At 42.9% G+C, this 13009-nt stretch overlaps 1 protein-coding gene across 3 annotated transcripts in view; it reads left to right on the top strand.

Annotated features, from left to right (window-relative positions):
* The window catches only part of DAPK2 (death associated protein kinase 2), a 1397186-nt gene that overhangs the window by 679092 nt on the left and 705085 nt on the right, over positions 1 to 13009 (top strand). The gene's annotated exons all lie outside the window — the stretch shown is intronic.

The raw sequence follows: 13009 nt of genomic DNA, 5'->3' as shown, positions 1-13009 counted from the left end.
TCTTATACTTGCATGATGTGTTGATATCCTTTTGATATAATGGAAGGTTGTTCTGCAAGTAGGTCCTGTAATGCAGGCCAATGAATGTCCTTGTAGTCCTGTGTACTTGCGTATTGGTCAAGTATCCATATTTTGCAGTAGTTTAATTTTGATTTTGTCTTTGCTTTTCACATATTGATTGAGGAATTGGCGTAAAGACTTGAACATTTTTTTGGGAATGTTACACATTGACGTGCATGGCCATTTGTACACTAGATGTTCTGATTCAGTTGAATGGAGGGGTAAATCTACGTTTTCAGGGCATATTTTTGTAAGGAGTACTTCTTGTTAGTGGTTTCATTCTGTTTAACACTAAAATAAATAACTTTGTTTTGAGAAGAATTGCACTGTCTATCAACGCTTCTAAGATTACTTTCCTATGATAGGTTTGAAGTGTTGAACCTGGTTTCTCTCCTGTTTTTATAAGATTTTGAAGGACTTTATGACGGAACATTTTGGCTGAAATACTTTACTTGGTATGCTTACTTTGTACTATATCAAGATTTATAGAAGAAGTTTTATTTGTAGTGATAGTTGATTTTCTGTTAATTGTTTTTTGGGTTGTTTTACTTTTTGATAGAGGAGGCAAAGTTTGTGTACTAGAAACTTCTTCTGTTTCACTACATGACTGTATTAGCTGTTGTGTTTCAACTTATTTTTACAAATTCTGCTATAGATGGATGTTTATGTTGGAGACTTTTCTTTTCATTTGCTCTACTTCTGCGTTCCTTTCTACTACCTTTTCCACTTTTAATTCCTGACTGTTACTGAAGAAAACCATTTGGCCTAGATATGTCAGTAAAGGAAAAAAGGGGGAGCCAGACATGTGATGTCATCAGTGATGTCATCAATGACATTTGTGATGTCATCTTTGATGTCCTGGGTGTTAGTCTTAGCTGTGCACGATGGTGGCGTGAGTTATTGTTGCTTAGCTTACCATAACTGGCGAATTTCAGGGGGTTTTCGGTTTTACTTGGAACCATAACGTCCCTTTAACAACGTTTTTTTACTGAATCTGATAGGTTTTTAGTAGCGCAACTTAACCATAACGTCCCTTTAACAAAGTTTTTTTTACTGAATTTTATAGGTTTTTAGTAGCGCAACTTAACCATAACGTCCCTTTAACAAAGTTTTTTTTACTGAATATATATATAAAGGTTGTGTTCCTAAAAATCTAACCCAGCCTGTAAGGGCTGAACACGCTGCCTCATATCTAAGAATGTCTGGGTCGCTTGCTGTGGTGAAGGCTTGGAGGAGACCCTAGCAGGTTGCTTGTTGTGGTGAAGGCTTGGAGAGGAGGCCCTAGCGGGTCGCTTGCTGTGGTGAAGGCTTGGAGAGGAGACCCCAGCGGGTCGCTTGCTGTGGTGAAGGCTTGGAGAGGAGGAGAGGAGACACTAGCGGGTCGCTTGCTGTGGTGAAGGCTTGGAGAGGAGGCCCTAGCGGGTCGCTTGCTGTGGTGAAGGCTTGGAGAGGAGACCCTAGCGGGTCGCTTGCTGTGGTGAAGGCTTGGAGGAGACCCTAGCGGGTTGCTTGCTGTGGTAAATGCTTGGAGAGGAGACCCTAGTGGGTTGCTTGTTGTGGTGAAGGCTTGGAGAGGAGGCCCTAGCGGGTCGCTTGCTGTGGTGAAGGCTTGGAGAGGAGGAGAGGAGACCCTAGCGGGTTGCTTGCTCTGATGAAGGCTTGGAGAGGAGACCCTAGCGGGTTGCTTGTTGTGATGAAAGCTTGGAGAGGAGGCCCTAGTGGGTCGCTTGCTGTGGTGAAGCCTTGGAGAGGAGGAGAGGAGGCCCTAGCGGGTCGCTTGCTGTGGTGAGGGCTTGGAGAGGAGGCCCTACTAGCACCCCATTTATATAAATCATGTTTAGGCGCTTCAGCATCTACACTACAGCCATAGCTGCAAAACATGACAACCAAGAGGAACCTAAACCACTATGAGCTGGGGAATGAATGTGTATGAATGACACCATACTGTGTGTGTCGCAGCTCCAGAGACTTCCGATGCAATACTTTCCAACATTTGGGGGAGCACTGTACTGTGTGTGACAGTGCGCATGGCCGCCAGAGAGGGGTTATAAAAAGTAATCCCTCTCTTCTGGGGCTAGCAATAATAAAATATTTCTCACTTGGTGGTAATCCCCAACCCACATTATAATTATTCTTTTATAACTCACTTAATACCAGAAACTGTAGGATTCGAACCTGTGTTGCTGTGCATTGTTTTGCTTCCAAGACCAACGCGCTGCCCCTGAGCTATCCTCCCCTTCCATCTGCTCTGGGATCAACATGGCCCAACATAGGCCAACTGTTCCATCATACCCAATCAGATCTCAATGATGCCTACCAGCACCACATGAAAAGGCCTATCGGAACCTGGTGGTGTTGCTGGCCGGACAGGGTGGAGTCCCACATGCACTAGGGAAATAGTATGAGGAGCCCTTCACCTACGCTGGCACCAAAGCCTGCCTCCATTACTGGTCCTGGCATTGCCAGGCCAACCGCTGTTGATATTGTGATGCGTCCGAAGACTAGAGCACTCTTGGGGCTGTTGTGGGAAGAGCTTGTTTGCACATGGCATGTCTCTATGGAAATGCACTCCATGGGTAAGGCTCTTTCTGCGGTGTGCCGGGTTATGGTGTGGAGGAGTTCCAAGAAGGTGCTTCTCTTCACTGCTGTCCCTGCTGTTGTGGGCAGCAGCAACCTCCACGTGGCCGATCTCTACTACCACCGAGCAGGCCACGATGACCTTGACATGATTAGGCCCTGATGGGAATCCGACACTTCAATTACATTTGGTCAATTCTACCATTCTTCCAACACCTTTTCTCCCATACTTTGCCAAATGACCTTCGAAATGGACCCAGGTAACGTCACACATTTAGGAGTATTATTTTAGCAAGGTACCTCTGCATTGCACTGTTTGTACATGAAATCGCCAGCATGAGATGAATGGTAACCTGGAAATCAAATATATTCTCGTATCGATACTGCTAGAGGTTGCTCAAACATATCAGATAAAGATGTGCCTTTTCACTAACTTCTCTGCAGACACAAATAACAATGTGTCTGAGAGCAGAACATTTGTATTGGACTTTCCGGAGAGCTCTAAAAACTTTGACGTTTGCTCAATTTCACCTTTCACCCAAGTGCACTTTGAAACTGACCTATCAGGGTGCAGAGCCCACTATGCATGTAACATATTGCATGTACTATCCTGAAAGTAACTGGTCATGTTACATCGCCTTGATGACTCAGGGCTTAGCACGCGTTATAAATGTTAAAATAAATGTATAAATAAATGTGGTCTATTCAAATTATGAAACTACAGAGAGACTCAAAGAATGTGACTTTCCCTCCAGCAAACTGGCATGATAGGCCATTCCACTGAGATAGAATCATGGCTATGATTGGCTGACGAATTCAAAGCTACAATGCCCCCGAAAACCACGCTGTGCAAGTGAACCAAGAATAAAACATACAAAGATGATAAAGATGCCAAGACAGGTTAATAAGAGCTTCATGGCTACAGCAGTGCACCCCCACCACCAAAATCAGCACAAATGCTACGCGTCAGTGACAAAACGTTCCTGATGCTGATTTTCTTGGGGTTCCTTTCCCTGGGCCACAGTATTCAGACCTAGAAGCAACACTTGAGCATGTTCCTTGGCTCATGATGTACATTTCCTCTGGGGTAACAGGAGGTTTTCTTCCCTTACTTGGACAGCTGCTGCACCCGTGGGATCCCCGGGGGATGACAGGGGGGGGCTTTGGTGGTATTCTCCATATACCTCCTCTTGAGGTCCCATCGCATGGCTGGTGGATTCCCCTAGGGATGTTCCCTTACTTGGGCAGCTGCTGCACCCGGGGGATCCCCGGGAGATGACGGGGGGCTTTGGTGGTATCCTCCATATACCTCCTCTTGAGGTCCCATCGCATGGCTGGTGGATTCCCCTAGGGATGTTCCCTTACTTGGGCAGCTGCTGCACCCGTGGGATCCCCAGGCGATGACGTGGGGGGGGGGCTTTGGTGGTATCCTCCATATACCTCCTCTTGAGGTCCCATCGCATGGCTGGTGGATTCCCCTAGGGATGTTCCCTTACTTGGGCAGCTGCCGCACCCATGGGATCCCCAGGGGATGACAGGGGGGGGCTTTGGTGGTATCCTCAATATACATCCTCTTGAGGTCCCATCGCATGGCTGGTGGATTCCCCTAGGGATGTTCCCTTACTTGGACAGCTGCTGCACCTGTGGGATCCCTGGGGGATGACATGGGGAGCTTTGGTGGGATCCTCCATATACCTCCTCTTGAGGTCCCATCGCATGGCTGGTGGATTCCCCTAGGGATGTTCCCTTACTTGGGCAGCTGCTACACCCTTTGGCTGCCCGGGGGAGGACAGGATGGGCTCTGGGGGATCCTCTTTGTACCTTCACCAGAGATCACATTGCACTGCTGGTGGCTTCCCTGCCTTCCAGGCATCCCCAGTCACCCTCAGGGGCCCTCTCAACGGTGACTTCATGACAGGGGATGTAGGGCCACATTTGGAAAAACAGGTCTACCAATCTTATGCATCAAGGGACTGGCATCAGTGATCTTTAGTGGTGACTGCAGTACTTGAGTCTATCATCTATGCATATTTCAGGCCCTGTCTGCCTCTTAACCCTACCTTCATCTTTTCTGAATGATACAGAGGTACGTACCCACAATTCATCCATATAGGCCTTGCGCATGTGCTAGAGGCTAGGAGGAAAACTGTTAAATGCAGTCCTTCAGTGTCCTTTATATGCTAATTACACGGACGTGTCTTCAGGGTCATCCATCTATCTATACGATATGCCTGGGCATTGAGGGCTGAGAGGTACTCCAGTGCACACCTGATGCTCGCATTGTGGCCTCTGCTGAGGTCGCCCTAATGTGGAATAAAGCACTATACATGCACATCATAACCTTATGTGTAGACACACGTGCAATACATGTTTCCCCCTGTACTGGAACCATGAGCTGTGCAGCAGGAATTGCTGAATGTATTAATTCTATCTCTGCCCTGATGAAGCTCATGTAGCGTGAAATACGTGTTGGCTGTTTGGAAGAAGTGTCAAAAAGATACAACTAGTGTTAATGCAGTATCAGAATGGCAAAGGATTGACCAATGTATCACAGGCAAAGGATACTTTGAAATTCAAAAGTATACATTATTTCACTTTCAGAAATTGTGCTGTGCATTTTTTGTGTGATGAAAATGAGCAACAGGTCCCTCAGTTGGAGATGTAATTGGTTGAGGCACTTGTAGTTGAAATAGAACTTTTTCAACATATAAAGAGTATGACTATGGGACTATATGAGTCATCTTTTGGAATACCACCCACCATAACTCTCTACATCTGAGCCTACACACCCAGAAGAAAGCACTGAGGGCTAGGGGTAAGGGGGATGGAAAGTGGAAAAAGCAAAGTGTAAGTAAATTACAAGCAGTAGCGATGCTGCACTGTCTCCATGTATGAGGTGTGCATGCATTCGAGACTGAAATGTAATGGTTTATTGAGAAGCCACCCTCAACACGGGGAGTTCCTTCGCTCCCCACTCACATGGTTATGCAACAAACTGTTTAACACACAACACAACACAATCAATGTCTCTCAGCATAAATAAATCACAAAAGCCTCTGATTAAGGTTCAGGAACGCCAGCTGCATCTCAGGACCTTCTGGAAAGATAGGGCAGGGGTCTGGTCACCACACTCTCAAAGATTGCCTCCGCCTCTCCACCATAGGACCCAGTCAGCTTTGAGGCCTTACTAGGAATAGACAGCTTCACTTGGATTCGCTCTCGGCCATCTCCTCTGGTGTCTCCGTACAGCTGTCAGATGGTAGGTTTTAGCCTTCCTGATGGTCTGTCTCTTGTCTGTCTGTTCCTGTCTTTCTCATGTTTCTATCTCTCAGTCCTAGTCCAGTCCTCCTTAAATAGCAGCAATGACACCAACAATTTACAATTTTGGAGTGGTCACTGCAATACTTCCTGCCACTAGGATTGGACAGTTACCCTTCTCTCTCCTCCCAAACCCAGCCGACAAGTGAGAATTGGTTTATGGGTCTGGATATGGCAATTCCCATTTGTAATCCCACTTAGTTCTCCTTTCAACTTTTTGGCAAAAACTAGTTATGTATCACAACTTCCTCATTTTACTAGCAACTGCCATACTAAACATATTTTCTAATTCCTCTAATCATGGAGAATTAGATAAGCCGACCATCAAATCTGTACCATGTAGCATGGCCATGTGGCACCCTTCTGCTGTTTCCATAAAAAGCTGCACAGTTTTAAATATGTAAATTATTAAGCATATCTCTTATTTCATTTTCCACCCGCTCACTAACGTTCACATTTGGAACATGTTCAGATCAGCCAGAAACCTAGTTTAACTGGCCATTAAAGTTCCCAGAGTCACAGGAAGATGAATTTTATATCCCCAAGATCAACCGGAAATTACATTAAAAATGGCACAAAAATGAAATCAATCCGCCTTATGGTTGCTGACAAAAAGGCCTAAATGATAATAGTCCTTTTAAATTAATTGTGAAACTTCATGTGGGACGAAGGCCCTTTTCTGCCTTTCGGCCATTTGTTTTCACTGGGTCAGCCTATGCCCACAGTTTTTTTTATCAGTCTTCTTTGTGTTGGAAGCTTGCTCTTTGAAGTGGGTGCCCCCATTTTCACACATATTAGTCATGGTCCAGCCCAGGGTAACTTTTTTTTTAAGTCAATGCTTTCAGATCCATCCGGTCTGGAGAACACTGAATGTTGACACCTTTAGCAGCACATTTTATTGTGGTTGGTCATTATATTGGAGATGTGACATCCAGACTGGGAGTGGTAGATTTCCTTGTGAAGGATTTTTTTTTTCACAGCCAGCAAAAGGGTTTTTCTGGGGCTGTTTTCCATGAAGACAAAGTGGCTCTTCAAATGTCACTGGAATTTTGTGGGCGAAGCATTATATACATTGCAATTGGTCAACCTGCACACCGTATTTGGTTTTCCAGACATTTTTCTGTGAGAACTTATCTTTTCACTTTTTAACTGCTTTTATTTTCACATGTGCAAGCCGTTTTTTTGGTCAATGTTTTAAAATACTGTTTTTCGTGTGACAGGGAACTTTAATTCATCGTTCCTGTGGAAATTAAAATGCAGTTTATCAATTGGTAATGACAGGTAGGCCCCTTTCCACATGCCTCTTTAATGTTACTTGAAAAACAACAACAAAGTCCAGGCCGCTTTTGTTTCAGCGTTTAAAATGCCTGCTATTCATAAGAAAAGGACTTCTGTTTGGGGACTTTAAATGCACCCGACTGAAACAAGGGCCAACTTTGGTGAAGTTGAGAAAAGCAGTTACTTCAGCGCTTTGAAAATGCAAGGTTAGAAAAAGAGGCACTATATATATGTTTTATTAAAAACTTCATTTATTACATTTTTGGATTCCTCGGAAAGGTAGACGTTTTCTTACGATTGAAGATTATTTAGAAATCTAATAAGACTCTAAATTTAAAAAGCAATTATTGAATTACTTAGTTTCATTTTTACTGGTGAAACACCTGTCCGGTTCTTGGATATGACTGTTTTTACAAAGCAATTGTAAAAAAAAAGCCATACACTGATCTTCCTGACTGGTAACGTGAGTGGATGGCTCTATTTTGGTTAGTAGCTCATTATGATTTGTATTGATGAGAGGTAGTTCTTTTTACAGGAAATGTTGAAGACCTGACCTACTCTAACAGAAAACTGTGAGTTAAATATGATTGTGTAATAGCACAAGTGTATATCAAAACTGTGCAACAATATGCTAGAATGGTGCAAACTGGGAATGTAATGCGATAGTGGAATTGGGAAATGGTAAATCAGAAGAATCCTGGAATTGTGTATCCTGGGGTACCCCACAAATGGGAATTTCTTGGGATTGTGAAACTGGTAACATATTAGAATTCAGCAAACTGGTAACATATCTGGGGTACTAAAACTAGAACTCATACATTGACATATAATGCAAACTGGGAAGTTACTGGGTTTGTAAAACTGAACCAAACGTGTTAAATATGGGATTATATTGTGATTAGTAATCTCTAGAAAGACTGAGATTGTTCAAAATGTAAAAGATGAAATACCTATATGGTTTAGGCCAAAAGTGTACTTGTGTTGCCAAATTATGAGCATGTAGGATTTTTCAAATAGGTGTTTCCTATTCCTATGTTTGCCAAACTGGGAACATATTTAAAGACCCAAAGTGGGAATGTACATGCGTTAGATGAACTGGGAATTTGCAAATGGGGAGTAAACTGTGATTATTAAACTGGGAATATAGTTGCGTTATCAATTTGTGAGTATACTAGAGTTTTCCAATTGGAAGAATACTAGGGTTCTCGTAATATACGTATACTGTGAATTGTCAAATTTGAGAATATGGCTGGGTTTGGCAAGCTAGGAATATACAGGGTTTTCAGACTGAGAGCAAACCAGAGTTGAGCAAAGTGCAAATACATACTACAGTAGTAAAATTGGAAGTATGCTTGGCTTGAAGTGCAAATCCAAAATGCGCAAATGCGAAATATATTTTGTTGAAACTGGACTTTTCTAAACTCTTTAACAGTATACTGTGAGTGTTCTGGAAAATGTGCAGAACGGGGAAATAATTGTATCTGAAAGATAGAGTTTCTCAAAATTGTGTACAATGGGACACTGTGTGAAATGGGTAAACTCAGAGATTGCCAAACAGTTAATATACAGCGAATTCGCAAACGAGACAATTATGCCAGGATTGTAAAATTAGGAATTGTTACATGTGAGTGACCTTTGCTTACTTGTTCCTGTAACTGCTAAAATAAGCCTACCTTCCCCAAACTTTTCCAATACCCCCTCCCATACTGCTAGGTCCCTCCCTCCATCCATTGTGAATTGCCCTTACATGACCCACGTTGATTTGTTTCCACTCTTTTACACTTCCACACTGCAAGCCATCTAGGTGTGCAATATATGAAAATTCACTATGCCTACATACGTACATAAGACCACTTGGTCTTATGTGGTTGCAGCACTGTGCTTTCATATTTTATAAAAATGTGCTCTCGAGACAACAAATTATGCTGCTAGAAATGAATTGCTCTTATTGTAAAAAGACTAAAATCTAACAAAAAATAAGTTTTGATACCTTTTATTAGATTAACTGAAAATATACTGAGAGTACTGGTTAGATGATAAGCTTTCGAATTCCCACAGGCTTCTTTATGAGATTTTGGACCATGATAAAAATGAACAATGAAAACAACACACAGAGTTGGACATAACTTTTACATGGAAAAGAAGAATCTTTCATTTTAGCCTTCATTGGCTGCAGGCAAAGGTATGCAAGTTAAGTATTCCTTTGATTGCCCTTTTATCTACAGGGCAATACATTTGGGATACGAAACAGACATTTACCCGAAACCATTGGAAAATACTTCTCCTGGGAAATGACATCTTAAGCATGGCCACGCTATTCATCCAATGTTTTGCACGTAAGGTGTCCAAACACTAAAGCATGGCGAGTCTAATAAATGGGACCCAATATGAAGAATAAAATCATGGTATTGTAGAAAAATTCCAAAACGTTAGCTTACAAGACATGCAGTCTGAAGCGGTTTGCATGCACAATACGCATAGGATTCCAATGCTTCAACCAACCTCACTTTTGTTCAGATACAGCGTTTGTCTGCATCCTGTCTTCCACACTCAATTATCTGCATTGATTGCAAATCCCAAAACACCATCACAGTGTGCTGAAAATAAAAACAGTGTCAGAAGCAATTGCATGTTTTTACAGCTATTATCTACAGCGATGCCATCCTATACCAACGTATATGCTCCAATCGATGGAAAAGAGTCAATCAACTTTCCAACTCTATTCATGCTTCTTGCAAAAGGGGCACTCAGCCAGACAAATTGAATGGGAATTTGATCGGGCATTGTGACTACTCAAAGATGAACTGCTCCAACACAGAGACAGCGAAACTAGGGAACAAATTCCTTTGGTTGTCACATTTCATCCTTCACGGACATCAGTGAAAAGAATTGATATGGACCTACAATGAATATTTAACAGGTAAGATGAGCTGTGTCACGTTCCGCATCTCAAGGACTTTTCATTGAATCCTATAATGCGTGGCAAGATTTGTATCCCCAGGCCTTTTGGCACAGGCATCATGTCTCTGTATTGCTTAGGAACCTTTTACCGAGAAAAGTCTTGAGTGATCCAGTGATCCGTAGTTGGTGTAGGATCCAGATCCTACACCAACTACGCAGATGACACCCAGATACTTCTCACCATCTCTGGCAACTACAGTGTTGACGTCATTAGGATCAATGAAATCTTCTCCATAATTCAGGCATTGATGGCCACACATGGCCTCTGCTTGAATGATGAGAAGACCGTACTTCTCTTTGTCGGATCACCTAACAATTTACAGAAACTTAGCCCGGACTACACCAACATCATTATCGATGGTAACACTATCCCCATCGCTAAAAATGTGAAAACCCTCTGCTTTTATCTTGACGCCAATACCAACATAACTAAAGAAGTAAACACGACCCCCTCAGCCACCGCCTACACTGGGAAACTAATTAGAGCCTGCAGACCTTTCTTATCCACAAGTAGCTGCCTCACGCTGGCTAGGGCTCCCATACAATCCACGTTAGACTAACTGCAACAGCCTTTACCTAGGTGCCAACCAATCCATCATCAACAAACTACAGGTTCTCCAAAATAATGCGCTACGAGCAGCATTAAACATCTCTAGGTGCGAGCACATCTCTGCCACTAGAATCTCATGCATATGGCTCTCCATTCAACAAAACATTGGCTTTAAAACCCTGTGCCTTACCTACAAAGCCTTAAACCACCTAGACCCTCCCTACCTCACGAGCAAATTCACCATGAAGCCAGCCACCAGAATCACCAGATCCTCCAACACTCTATGCCTCACAGTGCCCAGATTCACCTCTAAAAGAGCCGGCGGCTCGAGCTTCACGGTCCTCGCCTCTCAACTCTGGAACACTCTGCCTCTGAACATCAAGCTGACCAAATCCTTTCAACTATTTAGGAAATTTGCCATTGGATGGTTACTGAATAAAAAAACAACCTTAGTTTGACTTAGCCCACCACAAATTGTATATATTGTACATGCATAAAATGCCACAACTGTATGTCTAATTACCTCTGACTGTATATATTGTACATATTCTTACAAATGTATCATTGTAATTTCTATTTACTGTGCGTGTAACCTATCCTTAAGTGCCCTTTTACTCCCGGGTCTGGAGCGCTATATAAATAAAATAAACAAACAAACAAGGCTGCACCCACCAATTCGTAAATGCTCCTCTGGGTTTTGGCCTTATCATCAGATCCAGTGATGGTGACAGTGAATCACAAGTGTTTCGGTTTCTCTCTCCATGCTGCTGGACAATGTATCCTGTTTATACTTCTCTGCTCCCTCCAGGCCCCCTACTTCTGTATTTGTGTCCAGCCTTTTTCCCATCTCTGTATATTACCTGCTGCTTCTGGCCCTCTGCTGGCCTGGTAACTATGAACTTCTTTTGGGCTATCCACTGATCTTCGATTCCTCTGTACCTTCTGCCTGGACTGAAGGTTGTTTTCCAGTTTGGGTTCTCCCTCATCAAAGCTTTCATCTGGCTTCCCGCTCCCTTTGCAATATCACAACATATCACTTCTCTTACTGCACTCCAAAGACTGAACAGGTGTGCGTAAACAAGCTGAGGAAGGACATTTTCAAGGAAACAACTTTAATTGTATACAAGCAAATTCAAAATCCAGCACAGACCCTAACCAGAAGTACATTTCTACCAGATCAGGAACAAATAAGACAGTTAACATATCAGTGCAGTGTTAGGGGATGCAAAACCTGCCTACAAATCTGAATCAGATCAGCCGTAATGACCGCCACAGAGCAAAACCGCACCAATATAAACGACATGCAACTGCAAATCGTCCAGTATTGTATACCTGGTCCAATGCAAGCAATGGCTGCAAGGAAAGTATGTAAGTGAGATCTGGCAGGAACTACATGAAAGAATTAATCTTCATAGATACACCACCTCAAAACCTCAAAACAGAAAGGGCAGTTGGTCAACACTTCATACAGGATAGGCACACACTGCAGGACCTGCCAGTGATGGTACTGAAAAGTGGCCTCTCGGATACCATACAACAGAACGTGGGAGCTCAAATACTTGAAGATGGACAGCCTAAAATGTTGTGATCTGAGCATAGGTTATGGCACAATATGGCCAGCTTTGTGACTGGGACTACCAAGGCAACAACATTGACAGTGCTAGAAGTCAACCTACTATTACAACCTTTTATATACAACTGTTGGACACAGTGTTTCAGAACCCCAAATGTGTGAGGACACAGGCAGCAAAAATGTCAACTTTGGGTGTCTGAGCTCAAATGATTGGTATCCGTTATCAAGCAATATGCGCAATGTCCTGGAACACAAGGGGTTACAAACATCCCTTGAGAAACCAATCCACAATGTTAGCAAAACCAGAAATAATCTGCCTACAAGAGACCTGGTTAACCGAGGAGATCCTATGTGAAGGTTATATAACCTGGTTGAACCCCGCAATACCGTCGAAGACAGGCAGACCGTCTTCAGGAATGTTAATTCTGATGCAAATAAATGTGACATGGTCTATAACCGCTAGAATGAACATTAATCCTCGGTGTCAATATATTACCATTAGCATGCCAGCATACAATCCCGGACACAATGATAAGAACAAGACATGCAGAATAGAACATAGGAGTATCTCAATCTTTAACATTTATTGGAACCCGCTTGCAATCAATGACAATAAATTAATCGATGCTGTATGCGAAGAAATTGATTCCATTATACAAGCTAACAATCGAAACAAATTTATCATAGCTGGT

This window comes from Ambystoma mexicanum, chromosome 11 (assembly GCF_040938575.1).
Source record: "Ambystoma mexicanum isolate Mex_15411 chromosome 11, UKY_AmexF1_1, whole genome shotgun sequence".
Lineage (NCBI taxonomy): Eukaryota > Metazoa > Chordata > Amphibia > Caudata > Ambystomatidae > Ambystoma > Ambystoma mexicanum.
Note: the sequence above shows the minus strand (reverse complement) of the source record. Positions and strands in the feature narration are given on the sequence as shown.